This window comes from Manis javanica, chromosome 12 (assembly GCF_040802235.1).
Source record: "Manis javanica isolate MJ-LG chromosome 12, MJ_LKY, whole genome shotgun sequence".
NCBI classification, from domain to species: Eukaryota; Metazoa; Chordata; class Mammalia; order Pholidota; family Manidae; genus Manis; species Manis javanica.
In genome coordinates this window covers 25,438,464-25,453,331 of record NC_133167.1, presented here as the reverse complement: position 1 = coordinate 25,453,331, position 14,868 = coordinate 25,438,464, and the positions used below count along the sequence as shown (strand labels likewise).

General features: G+C 37.5%; 1 pseudogene; it reads left to right on the top strand.

The window, feature by feature from the left end:
* Nucleotides 1-2,466: 2,466 nt before the first annotated feature.
* On the top strand, nucleotides 2,467-5,585 carry LOC108383597 (translationally-controlled tumor protein-like; annotated as a pseudogene).
* The last annotated feature ends 9,283 nt before the right edge of the window (nucleotides 5,586-14,868 follow it).

Here is a 14,868-nt window from a genome sequence, read left to right as displayed (position 1 = left end):
TTGAAGGTGAATGCAGTGCAATGAAATGCATGAAGATCTAAAAATTGAGTGGCCAACGCTGTCCTTATGCTGATAGATATTATTCATTTACCTTTTAGTGGCTGTGACTGTCAAATCAAATTTTCTTTTTGGATTTCTTATGACTATTTATAATTCAAAACAGGGTTGTCTTGCTGATGGATTCAGTGAGACTGAGGAACGACAATGGAATGTTCCTGGGGCAAAAGGGTTTATTGCCAAGCTTTGTTCTCCGAGTGATAGGCTGAGCACTAGAATTACTTCTTCAACAGTCTGCAGGTCTGTAATTCTCCTTCGCCTCTGCCTCCACCCAGAGCACTGGGCAGAGCTCTTTAGATAGTGACTCAGTCAATCACAGCTCATTGCTTATGGATGTGGAAGCATTAGCCTGGCAGTAGGCCAATTGCATCATTGAGTAGTTTAGGTTCAGGTGAGGCCATAGGAACTTCGATTTTCCCCACAAGGGAAAGATCAATTAATTTCCTTTTTGCTGTTTCATACTTCAGTCATGATTATAACATAATATTTGCCAAAGAGATAAGTAAATATTGAACTTACTTTAAAGACAGGGGCATTGTCCTAATATCACATATTTTTATGGTATTTACAAGGATCAAAATTTAAGAGTAAGAGGCTTCCAGCATTGTGCAAAGAATGTAGCATGCTGCTTTTCAGGAAAGAATAAATAGCTGAGGAAAGGAGTAGCAGAGAAGACTAGCCAGTCATGAAAACTGCAGATATATAGCTCTCCAGTAGAGTTTTTAAAAAATCACTTTATGACCTGAAAATGTTTGCATTTACCTTCTTATACAGTTCTCAGTTGTGCATATGTCTGCTGTGGAAGCTGTGAATGGGATGAGGCCAGAGTACTTGTGATATGTAGAATTTTAAAGTGGCCCTCAAGATTCCTGTTCTCTGGTGTAAATGCCCTGTTTAATACCCATCCCTCTACCCCATGAGAATAAGCAGGTCCTTTGAATAGGATGGGGTTTCACTACCATGATTAGTTTACCCAATATGGCAAAAGTGAAAGGACTTTACAGGTGTAAATAAGGTCCCAACTCAGTTGATTTTGAGTTAATCAGAAGGGAGATCATCCTGGGTGGGCCTGACTTAATCAGGAAAAAGCCTTAGAAGAGTAGACTGGTCCCCTTATGGAGAGAGAGATGCTCTCCCACTGGCAATAAAAAACTACACAACCATGCTGTAAAGTGCCTGTGGAGAGTGACACCCTCTGGGAGAGGAGGGTCTGAGTCCTACAGCTAAAAGGACCTGAATTGTACCAATAAACTGATAACACAATGCAGTTCAACTCCACTAAAGGATTTATATCTGAAACAAAGTGATACAGATACAGACTGATTGACAACAAAGAAACTGGACATAAATTTGTCCTTCTAGTATTGCGGATGATTCCCTGACAAAGAAATACCTTCTGCACAAGGAAAACTTATGCATTCATTGACAGATATCCAACAGAGTACCTTGGAGACTAAATACAAGAGTGCTGGGGGTGGGAGACACAAAAATATTCCTCCAGGTGGTATGGGCTTGCCCTGGGGATGAAAATGTAAAGTAAAATTGCTGCTTAGATTATGAATCTTGAGCCAAGTATTAATTGAAGAAAGAATTCCTGGTATTAAAAGTAGAGACAATATGCTGGGATGTAGGTATGTATAAAAGTGGTCCCAAATCACAGATGACTGACTACTGTCTACCAGCAGAATCAAATCCTCCCTGGAGGAAAGTTTCCCTAATGCATATAAAAATTAAAAATCACTAAACAACAAAGAAGGTAATGTGTCATGTATGGGAATCTGTAGAAACTAACAGAATTTAAGACCTACAAATGTTGGAAAACTTTGAATGAAGTTTCTAGATCAACTAATATTATTATATCAATATCAATTTCTGCATTTTAATAATTACACTATGGTTATAGAAGATGTTAATATTTGGAGAATCTTGATGGAGGGTAAACAGAATTTTTTATGCTATTTTTACAACTTTTTTATGACTGAAATTTTTACAAAGTTAAAGTTAAGAACATTAAAAAATATGAAAATGAAAAAGTCATGCTATGGATGCAAATCATCAGAGACATTATTTTTTTTCATCAGTCTTCAAACTAAACCCTTACAGTTCTGTGAGGGAGTGAATTAGAAGCAATTCTGAAAAGCTGTGTGTTACCCCACAGCTTTAGGCAATATTATATCAAAGCATCATTGACTAATAATTCAGCAATAAGATTCAAATATTAATTCCTCCTTATACCATTTAAAAATTCTTTCTCCAAGTCTTTTCTCTGATTTTTAAATTATTTAAAACTCCTCATAGATAAGAATAAACTCCTCTGATTGTCCAAAATTTTTAAAAATATTATAAAATTGAAAGCACATTTCATTATGCTGAAAGGGCTTCACTACACCACATTGATAGGTCACAGAAATGTTTACTGACGTTTTAGATTCTGAGACGACAGTGGTAGGCAGATCAGATAGTCTTCTGATGAAACCAAAGGATTTCTCAATACAAGATGGTCTCTTCAGCAGCATTCCTGATGAAGAGAATTTTCAAAGATTAAAAACACATTTGGAAAGAAAGGTAGGTGGTATGCATAGTGTACATACAAGAGGAGGTAAGGATTTTCATTCTCTTAAAAATGACATCTTCAGGCTTCTACACAGACTGGGCATCTCAAGCCTTGTTTGGTTTGGTTTGGTTTTGGTGGAGCCCAGGAGGTGGGTGGTGGTGCTGGGGAAATGTCCCAAACTATAATGAACCATATGTAACATAGAGACTAAGATTTCTCACAGTATGGTTGGGTATCTGGTGTTGCTATAGTAGCAGCTGGTAGGCAGAACCTACCACCTGGCACAATTAATTTATGGTTAAGCTTCTGAGTTGATGTCCATAATTCAGGGGCAAGTGAGAGGCTCACACACTGAGACCGTCAGATGGGTAAAGTATTAGAGGAAACGTGACTTGGGTTGTATTCTCTAACAGGGAAAAGAACTACCATATCTATGTGTCCATTCAGGTTGGGATGTCTTTGACTCCCCAGGAACATGATGCACATCTTTCCTTTGGTTATATGACTGTGTTGATTGCTTTTGTGGAAGACACACCCTAAAAGTGTCCCTCTGTAATCTCCTCCACTTGAGTGTGGGTGGATCCTGTGACTTGCTTCAATCATTAGAACATGGCAAAAGCAATGGGATGTCACCCTGGATTGGGTTACATTATGTAAGACTTCCTCTTAGCAGACTGGGTAGAGACTCCTCTGGCTGGCTTTAAATAAGTAAGCTGCCATGTTCCGAGGGTCTGTGGAAAGGGCTGTGACTGGCTCCTGGCCAACAGTCACCAGTAAGACAGGGACCTCAGTCCTATAGCTGCAAAGAGACGAATTCAGCTAACCACCTGAGAAGGCTGGAAGTGAATGTTTTCAATAGACCTCCAGATGAGAATACAGCCACAGCTAATGGGTTCAGGAAGTGAGACCCTGCAACAGAACTCAGCCTACATTACCCAGACTCCCGACTGAAGGAAACCACGAGATACTAAATGTGTGCTGTTGTTGAGTCATTAAGTTTGTGGTAATTTTTTACATATCAACAGAAAACTAACCTATCCCCTGTCCAGATCCTTATATTACCATGAAATACCTGACCTTACTTTAACTGACAGTCAGTGATTTGTCATTCACAAGAGACGTACAGTGGTTCCTGGTTGTTATTTTTTTCTTTTTCTTTTTGGTTTTGTTTTGTTTTATTGTTGCTGACAGACAGGAATGGTAGATGTTACATTGTAAATTTAAACTTAATCCATTATACATAAACAATGGTACATTCCCCATATATTTAAGGAATCATATATTTAAGGAATGTTTGGTACCATGTGAAAATGTCTGTGCCTATAAGTAGTGCTGCTAATCAAATACCCGAGAGGTTTCCCGCATTTCTCGAACTCTTCCCAGGGACTATTCTGTGCCAGTTACACACGAACAGGAATGATATGCTCATTTCCAGATTGAGGCAGTGATGGCCTTTGTATGACACCAGTTCTTTCTTTCCCTGTGAGGAGAACTGCTGTGGCCACATGTGCCAGATGCCACAGATAAAGATGGTGAAGCTCCTTCAGCCTTTGGCCTGCAGACATTTTTGAAGAGGAGGCCCAGCTCAGCTAGCATGATGGAGAAATAAACACTTGTTGTCAGAAATCACTGGGATTTGGGGGCTGTCTGCACACAAGAATCTAGCCTATCATTCATTTAAATGCTACTATATTAAGTTTCACACACAGTATAAAACATTGTTTTAACCAGCAAAGAACTGAAATAAAGAAAAAGAGGATGCTATATATAACAAAAGACTAATAGTTGTCATTTCTGAATGGTGAGCTGGATGGTGAGAAGATTACAAGCAATTGCTAATTTGTCATATGACTCAGTTTTACTAAGTGTCTTTGGCAAACACACTACACATGTATCTTTTAAAAAAAGGTTATTTTTTACATGGTATTACCAGTGAGATACTTTAATGTTTGTTTACTTAAAGTTTTCTTCTTATACCCAAATGCCCCTAAGTACTAAATTGTACCAAACACTAAAATAACATGCCACCTTACACCATAATACAAAGGAACAATTTGATATTACTATGTCAAACTATCTGTCTATTTTTGAGGCACTCAGAAATACAAATAGACTTAGGTTTCGTTGGACGGGAATAATGGGCAAAGAGTAGGGTGTGGTAATTCTGTCTTATGGGAGCAAAACTGTAAGCCAATGCTTTTTTTTTTTGTCTTGTGCACGACTCAGAAATACCAAACGCTAATGAAACCTAAAAAAAATAATATAGCAACTAATTACATGTCTAATTTTCTGACAATTTTCAAAATTCTGAAGTCTTCAGATTTCACAACAGATGGGTAAAGTCTGAAAGGCACTTTTTAAAGTATTTAAAATTGGCTTTTCCACCTGCTTCCCCCTCCCATCGAGCATGGCTCAGGCTGCAGGGCGCTTGCTCTGAGCTCCAGGCTCCTACCAAGCAAGCGCCGGAGTCATTTCCCTCCAGCTACGATCATATCATCTACCGGGGCCTCATAAGCTGTGATAAGATGTTCTTGAACATCTCCACAATTAGGGAGATCACGGAAGGGCTGCACCTAGACAGAGGGGAACACTGATGACTCGCTCATTGGTGGAAATGCCTCCGCTGATGAGGCAGAAGGTCCCGGAAGCACAGTAATCGCTGGGGTGATACTGTCATGAAACGTCGCTTGCGAGAAAGCAGCTTCACAGAAGAAGCCTACAAGAACCACATCAAAAGTTACATGAAATCAGTCAAGGGTGGACTTGAAGAACAGAGACCAGAAAGAGTAAAACCTTTTATGACAGGGGTTGCGGAACGAATCAGACACATCCTTGCTAATTTCAAAACTTCCAGTTTTTTATTGGTGAAAACATGAATCCAGATGGCATGGCTGCTCTGCTGAACTGCCGTGAGGATGGTGTGTCCCCGTGTATGATTTTCTTTAAGGATGGTTTAGAAATAGAAAAGCATTAACAAATTCGACTGCTTGGATCTGTCACCTGCGGTGGTAGCTGGCTGCTGCTTTTCATCCACACAGCACCAGAGCTTAGACAAATGGGACTGATGTCCTCTTGAGCTCTTCATTTATTTTGACTTTGATTTATTTGGAGAAAATGCATTGTTTTAAAGAAAAAAACATGTCATGTACTTTGTCTAAAAATAAAATACATTTAAACTCATTTGAGAGAATGCCTCTTAGTTTAATACATATTTAAACCCATCCTGTGTAGTGTTTCTGGAGAGGCTGGGGCCTGGTTGCAGACCACTACTAGGAAGCGTGAGACTGTCTTCAGATAACTTCTACAGTGAAAACCACTCCTGGGATTGAAATGTCAAAACCAAGAACCAAAAGTCTTAATTGTGAGTGAAGCAAAGAGAAAGACCATGCTCATAGTGCCAGCATCTGATGTGGGTTCCTTGTATATTTATACATTCCTTATACATGACCTACAGATGGAAACAGTTAACTCTGGAAGAGATAACCAAAAGAACTAAGAGACTAATAGAGTTGAAAGCAAAAAAAAAAAAAAAAAACCAAAACATTTATTTGAAATTGCTAAATCTGGTTTATTCTAGGCACAGTTAACATTGCCTCTTTAAATTCTCTGCAGCTAAAGGGACTTGACTACAGAGAAAAGGAGCCAAGGATAGGGAGCCGCGGAGCCAGGCCTCAGGTGGCCTCTCACCTATCAGACTTTCACATTTAATTAGTAGATGTTTTTGCCATTTCATGACAACAATCTCTGTTCTTATTTTAAAATTGGAGAAATCCTATGTAATACAATATAAAACTTTTATAAAAGATAGATTATCTAATAGAATACCCTATTTCCCACCCCAAGATAATGATAATGGCATAGATGAATCTGGGTCTTCCTGAGACTTTGTTCACTGAATAAACCAAATGAGTTTTATCTTGAACCTGTACTTTGGGATCTGTTATCCTTTCTGAATACACACACACACACACACACACACACACATTCAAACACTCACACATACATTTTATGGATGAGAATTGAGAATTTGAGAGCAGCAGAAAGGTGTTTTTGACCTTCATTATTATTTTATAAGAAGTTAACAAGAAACTGTATTTATAGACAACTGTGCTGGGTTGAACCATATATATAATGAATGATTCAGGTCATTGTGGAGGTCTTGCTGCTTCTCTGCTTCAGTTTTGGTTAACATTCCAGTTCTAGGAAGATTTCTACTTTGCTCGGACTAAGTTCTGATTTATGAAACAACCCGTGAATTGTCACAAATCGCAGCACATTCTCTGATTCCACAGGCACAGTGAACATGCCAAGTCTGTAGGAATCCAGTGCCGAGCTGGTGTTGCCTCATAACCTTCTCTGCCTAACCAATTTGGTTGAAAGGAAAAGGTATTTCCTTGGCATTTCTTACAGAGTAAAGAAATCAAGCACTCTTGCATCGCTATGGCCCTTTGTGCAACACTAACGTGAAGGAAAAATCCTGACTTTCTACGTAAGCATATGACTACCTGAGGTTCTTCCTGGGAAGAATTCTGAGTGTGTTTTCTATGCTTTCTGATTGAGGGCTGTCTCTAATAGATAACTACCCATTATAAAAGACAGAGTTTACCCATCCCCTCCTTTCTCTTCAACCTGGGATTCTGACTTATCTGTCCTTTATGTGTTACCAATGGAAGAACCAAGCTACTTTCCTAACTGTTCAGTTTTTCCTAGAGAATACCCAATGTTGAACAGAGGGTCTGGTTGTAGAAATAAATGAAAACAGCAGAACTCAAAATAATGTTTTACTTATATGCTGTATAAATTTTTAATTCATGATACCCACTGGCAGCTGCAAAGACACCAATGATGGAAATTCTGACACAGTGGGCTGCTCTCCTCAGTCCAATATTCCAATAGTTTAAATCCAGTGGAGAATGTGGTACAAGCTATTTTCACTAATCAGTTACTGCTTTTATTTTGTTGTTAAAAATAGGAACAATATAAAGACACCATTCTATTAAATTAAAGTTTCTTACAAAACTTGATTTCAGCTGAGGTAGACAAAAAATCCATTTCAAGAGCTAAATATTCTTACCTACAGGGCCAAAGCACATGCTTTAAGTGCTTTTTGGTTTTTCAGTGAGGAAATGCCTTTCTTTTCCCCAAATACCTTATTCCTTCTCTTTTGATTTGCATTGATTGCATTTACATTGTTCACCCACAAATAGACTCATGGTCTCAGGAGATTCTGCCCATATCAGTGTTCTATGACCTGGAGACAGACAGAGAGAGAAAGGGAGGCAGGAGACTTTAACACTACTGAGGGGGCTGTGGGAAGTTGGGTCACTGTGCTTGTAGTGTACGAAAACCACAATATATAGAATCACAAGTGTTAGGCTTCTAAGCACAAATTTGTTCTTTGACTGAGTGCCTGAGATACTTTGTTCAGTGGATGTTTCCATTCAGGGGCAGATTCAGGGGTTATGAACTCTGAGGGCTGTGTATCCCTTTCATGGAAATCCTGCTGCACATGGGGAAGGGAGGCAGGATTGTTTGGATAGCTGCTTGACACAGAGATTCTTCAAATCCAGCTGCACCTACACTCACCTGGGACCTGTGCATATGAAATCAAAACCTCAGGGTGCATAGCAAATGCTGGTATCTTTTCCATGGGTTTCTGGTAATTCTAGTGTCAGGCAGGATGGGGAAGCCTTTGCAAGGAGAACCGCTAGGTCAAGAGCACTATGAGCTTGGGGTCACATGGCCTGACTCCAGGGCTCAGTGGGGCCGGGCAGAGGAGCCCGCAGAACCCTGGAGCAGACAGGCAGCCAGCTTTCCAATTTCTGTGGCAGAGACAGGCAGTACCAGAAGCAGTCCCAGCAAGGCTTTGCGATGTTGTAAGACATGCCTTTGCCATGGCCGGCCAAGCTTCGGATGTCAGCAAGTACCAGGAGTAGCGCCCCCGGTGAGACGGCTCACATAGCATCCCGGATGGCAGAACCCTCTGTTGCAGACCTGGCTGGGCAGATGCCCATGAGGGAGGAAACAAAGGGGCAAATGTCACATCATACCAAAAAATGACTCAAGGAAGAGCTAGAGGGCTTGAAATAATGAGCAGGAACAATACACATAAATGCTGTTTATTATGACTAATACGAATCGCATTTTCCCCAGGCTGAAGGGGTCTATAGATACATGGGGTATAATATACTCAAATACCAGTTTTAAAGCAGTAAACAAACTTTGCTCAGTGCCTGGTCAGGCAGATAACAGAAGTTATCCAGTGGAGTAGGGTTTGGCAGGCGCTATACATTTGTGTTAACCCAGTTTTCTCTCTTAAAAAAAAATGTGTTTGCAGACTTGGGAAATATCTGTGCAGACATAGGAAGCTGCATACTGTAGTGATTAAAAATATGCAGTCTGAAGTTAAATTATCTAGGTCTGAATTCTGGCTCTGCAGCTAATTAACAATGTAACCTTGGTACTTTAGCTTACTCATCACTGAACTGTGGAAATTAAATGAGATAATACAGTTAGGTGTTCATTTAGTACCTGGTACATAGTACATTTTCAATAAGTGATTAGATTTTTTCCTTATGGTTTAATATAATTCAGTGAACAAAACTGATTTAGAATCTTAAGTGATCATAGGACTTAGCTTGTTCTGCCTGGGCTTGTCATATTTCCAAAGTATACAACATGAAATAGAGATGATAAACTTGAGTTCTTTTTTAGTGGTTATGATAATAAAATGTGCATCTTTAACTTACCATGATGTAGTTTCAACTAACATTAAAGTGCTTTCCAAACTTTCATTTCCTTATTGTTTGTTACAAGTGCATAGAATTATAATTAATTTTTAAAGATCCTAAAATTAGGATCTAATTTTCTAAGATTGCTAAATTACCAGTATGATTTCATTTCTTTCTCTTCCTGTCCTCTGTGTTCTTGTTGTCATATATTTTATTTTTACCAGTAATGAGCTTTACAATATATTATTATATATGTTTTAAATCAAACAATAATAGCCTTTTAAATATATATGTATGTATATTCTGAATATGTATATGATATATATTATATATGTAACATATATAAACATAGTAAATGTCAAATATTAAATATATATTAAATGTAAATATATAAGCATATATTCATATCCAGCCATGTGGGACAACATGGATGACCCTAGAAGACATGCTAAGTGAAATAGGTTAGTCACAGAACAAAAATGATTTCTCTTATATGAGGTCCCTAACACAGGCCAACTCAGAAGCAGAGTTAACAGGGACTGGCAGTAGAGGGAAATGGGTAGTTATTGTTTAATTAGTATTGTTTCAGTTATGAAAGTTGAAATAATTCTAGGGATCCACTGTATAACATTGTACTGTAGTCAATAATTCTGTATTATTCACTTAAAATTTGATAAGGGTAGATCTCATGTTAAGTGTTCTTACCACAAAAAAAGAAAAAAAAATAACAAAGGGATGCAAGGAAACTTTTGGAGGTGATAGATATGTCTATTAGCTTGATTATGGAGAAAGCCTTCAAGACCGTATATTAATGTCTAAACTAATCAAATTATATATAGCTTTTGTATTATCAATTACATATTATTATGTATGTATTTTTGTCTATCAATTGTACTTCAATAAAGCAATTTTAAAACTTTCATTTCCTTATTGTTTGTTACAAGTGCATAGAATTATAATTAATTTTTAAAGATCCTAAAATGAGGATCTAATTTTCTAAGATTGCTAAATTTACTTATTAGTTATGTTACCTTATCAACTTGCTACAATTTTCTGTATAAACAATTATGAAATCTGTTTGACAATTTTATTTTCCTTTCCAATCTTTGTGACTTTTTTCTCTTTATTACGTTATTACACTAGTAAGGAACTCCAGTGAACTAATAAATTAAAATAATGGAATGGTATCCTTGTCTTGTTCCTGGTCTTAGGTAAAAAAGTCTGAATAATTTAGCACTGAGTGTGATGTTACCTGTAGGCTTTATTTTAAGGATATTCTTAACTGTTTAATGAAGACTAAAAATGCCATAGTATGAACGCTTGACAAATATGAAGATGATTTTCAGATATTTTGGCAAAAAGGACAAACTCTTATAACTTACTATTAGATAATGCCGTATTTCTTGTGAGGAGAAACCTTTTTTGAACAATATTGCTGTGATGAGAAGCTTTGGTGTGGCCCCTGGAGAAAGCTCCAACACAATTATTACATTCTTGCTCTTCATTTCCTCTCCCACATTATTATTCCATTGTCAAATAAATGTTGAGTCAGTAATAGTTTGTCATTTATATATTAATATGGTTCTTAACACAGAGAGAATCCTAAACAAATAGAAAACATGGTTACTATCTTCAAGGTGATCAAAATCAGATTGGGGTTCAAACTCTTGTTTGAATCTCCATTCAAGTAAATTTATGTGGTAATTTGTTTCATAATACTTCATTTGGATTGTGTGATATAAGTGCTTAAGTATTTTAACTTTATTACATAACTTTGTCTTATATAGTATATAGTACAGTGGTTGCATTTGGAAGACTTTAATTAGAAATTCTTAGTCTAATTGTGTTTTTGTATGTTCCTTAAATATTATAGTATTCTAATCCTAAGTATTTACTAATTAGCATAAGGAATATTAGGAATAATAACATTTCATTGGTGAATGAATGAAGTTAAGATACATAATTGTCTAAAACAGTGGTATAATCATCACCTTCCATGATCTAAGTACAAGAATCCATTAAGCCTAACTGCCTAGCAGCTCACAACATGTGAGGTCAGCCACAAAGACCCCTATATCATATACTTCTTTTTAAGCAAATTTTAATAAAAACCAAACTATGGACCTGAATGAATTGTATATATTTTTGCTTTTAGTACAAGTATACTAAGATCCATTCAGAGAAATGAAAGAAGTGAAAATGTTAGACCTGGAAAATTTTGAGGTATTTGTGGCAATAAGATGAGAGTAAGAGAGACAGAGAAAAGTCATAAGATCATCATCTTGAGCAATAGAATTTTTTGATTCCTTACTATACAGAGAATATTGCCAGAGAGATAAAAGATCAAAAATAGAATCCATGTCTTTCAGGGGTGATAGTAACAGAAATATAACGAGAAGACAATGAGGACATCTAAGATGAGAAATTAGTGTGATAACTCTTAGTTGAAAATTAAACAGCATTTTCCTTTCCTTTTCTTCCTTTAACCAAAGGAAGTTTCATCTCTGCAAAGAAGAGATGAGGTTAGGAAACTTACTTCAAATTGAGGTATTAATAAGTACAAGGACTGATTGAAATTACTATAAATGGGATAGCTCCAGAAGGATCTCTTCTACCTCAAACCACTATTGTCTGTTTCAAGAGCTGTCTAGCTTTTTGTCCTTTTAATTCTGACCAGTATTTCTTGAACCCAAAGGTGCACTCAACATCCAAATGTAACTTTAATATCAATGAGTAGAAGCCAGAGAAAAACTGGCTGTCACCCAACTGCTTTATCTACTTCCAAGAAATCATTCTTTCAGGAAAGAACAAGCAAGATATTTTTAAATTAAAAACTTGGGTAAAGAATTATTCTTTTCACTTTGGGTTGAATGAGCTGTGACCTTTATAGTGTATTATCTAAAGATCTGGGGTCATAATTCACATATTGTTATTCTTAAGAGTACATCCCTCTGGCTATATTTCCTAGCTTTTTAATGAAGACTAAAAATGCCCTTCTTTCTTTCTGTTGTTGCCTATACAAAGACACATATTTTAGTTGCTGAAGGCCTGAAATCTTACCAGACCTACTTTTTTCCCAGTTTAAACTTGTCTAAGTCAACTAGAACTTTAAATATATATGTATCAAATGAGATAAGATTAAGGTAATCATCTACAAGAGAGGGTATCTGTAATGTGATTCCTAGATAAGTCCAGGATACCTCATGGGGGACAAATTTAAAATATCTTCTGATATCTCTGGTACAATAAGATAAATATTTCTTGAATATTAATCACATACCTATTTCTCTTCAATATAATTCAGTAATAGGAAATGAGGGATAACAATCGCATGTGCATCCTCCAGCACTTTTGAACTGTTGGAATTTATTCTCTTGTATTGCTCATAAATAGAGTACTCGCTTTTGTAGTCCAATAGTACCCAAGTCTTCCAGGATTCTGGGGTCTCCCTTTCTTTTAATGGCCAAATGAAGTAATTCATACTTCATGTAATCTAAAAGCGGAAAGCACAAACTCCTTCCTTGTCTATGTTTTTCAAGATTCTAAAGATGGCATTTACCTTTGCCTGGTGGTTTCGCGGGAGCAGAGGCCTGGGGTTTGGGGGAGATCAAAGCCCCAGCCCCCCTCTGTTGCTGCCTTGCTTTTCTGTTCTTACCTCACCTATGGATTCCTGTCTGCCAGGTCCAACCTAGGCTGCTGTCCCACTTTGGTTCTTTAAGTGGCCTCTTCACCTTCATGACTTGTAGTACGGCTAACACAAGGCTACTGTGTAACAATCTTTTGCTGAAGGTTTGTAGATAAGGCAAGGACTTAAGCAAAGAGAAGAAAAAAAACCAAAAAAGTATCAAATATCCTGAATTTTGCCATTCAGTTCCTTCCCAGAAAATTAATTTCCTCTTTAAAGCCCTGGCTACTAGCCCATTACTGGGACGCCTGTACTCTCTCTCTCTTCTCACTCTCTCGACTCTTCTCACACATTTTCTTATTCACATCCCACAGCAACTAAAAACCCCCTTCTTGAGCCCCCATGAATCAAATTACAAGTCTTTTCTACTTTATTGAAATCAAGCAATTTAACTCTCTTTAAAATTCATTCTTTCAAGCCCCTATTTGTGCTGGCTTTTCACTCTTAGACAAAATGGCCATTACTAGGTCTTTCCTAACTAAAAGCAGTACTTACTGAAATGAGGAAATCAGTTTGAAGATTGATTCCATTTTTAATGGTACCATTTGTTTTAACTCCTGTATTTACACAATTGTAAATTACAAGCAGTTTATATATACTGTTTACTAAATTCTTATGAGAACACTGTAGACAAAATAATTATAACACTTCACTAGAAAATGTACACAGGCACTCTACATTTATTCATAGCCCCTTTTAGTGACTATTGTGTAGGAGCTAAAATCCAAGAACTACATTTCTCAACTCCTTTGTCAAAACAGTGTACGAGCTGGATACACAAGATTTGGAAGGTGGAAGGGAAGCAGCAGTTATTTTTCCTCCAACATTGGTAGCTTGCACATATGGATTTTATGTGGAAATACCACTCCCATTTCCTGGTTAGTTACTGGTTTTGGGGGTTGTAGAGAAGTGGTTTCCTAGAGCTTTCTGACATCTGGATACCCATTCCACCTTCCTAATCTGTGGCTTGCCTCTTCTTTGAGTATTCCTTTAAAGTTTAGTGATTTCCCAGCCCTTCCAACAAGTTTATAAGCATCAAATTTCTATATTCAGACCTGTATGAGTTATTTCTTCACAAATGCTTCTTAGAAATCCACTCCAGTATTAATGATACTAAAATAAAAAAAACATTAAAAAAAGCTATAGAGTAGGGGAAAGATGACAAAAAAAAAAAAAAAGAAACCCACTCCGAAGTTTAGGGGCTTAAAACAACAACCACCTATGTTTATGCACCTGCACTTTGTCTAGGGTTGGCCGACTTCAGCTGTGTGTGACTAAGCAGTGTAGTTCTGCTTCAAACTGTCTGGCCAGCTGGGCTTGGCTTGGGCAACTCCATTCCACGTGTGTGTAATCTTTGGTTTCTGTGGAAGAGGCAGCTACCAAGCTGGTGGGGAAACCTTCTTACGGCAGTGACAGAAGTACCAGGGGCCAAACAGAAATATGCAAGAGCTCTTAAACCCTTGGTTCAGAACTGGTACCTTGTTAACTTAGCATACCGCTGGACAGTGCACCATCCATGGCCAAGTTCAAAGCCAGGGGCTGGTTGGGCATGCTTTGTGGAGAAATTATGCCAATGGTGTTCAACATAGATGTTCAAATAATTGAAAAGACCCATGAGACTGCAGAATACATTCATGTAAGGCTTTAAAAATGGTGAGGGGTATGGTATAGTAGGAGAAAGAATGCACAGGCAGATTAGAGAGGACCAACAGGATAAGCTTGATTTTGGTTCATAAACCACCAAGAGATGTGTGAAGTATGTTGATTTCAAAGAAGCCAGTCTCATCTGAGGAAGAAAGAATTTTTCTGTGCCATTGGTCATACTGCTAAAACCAAGCTGT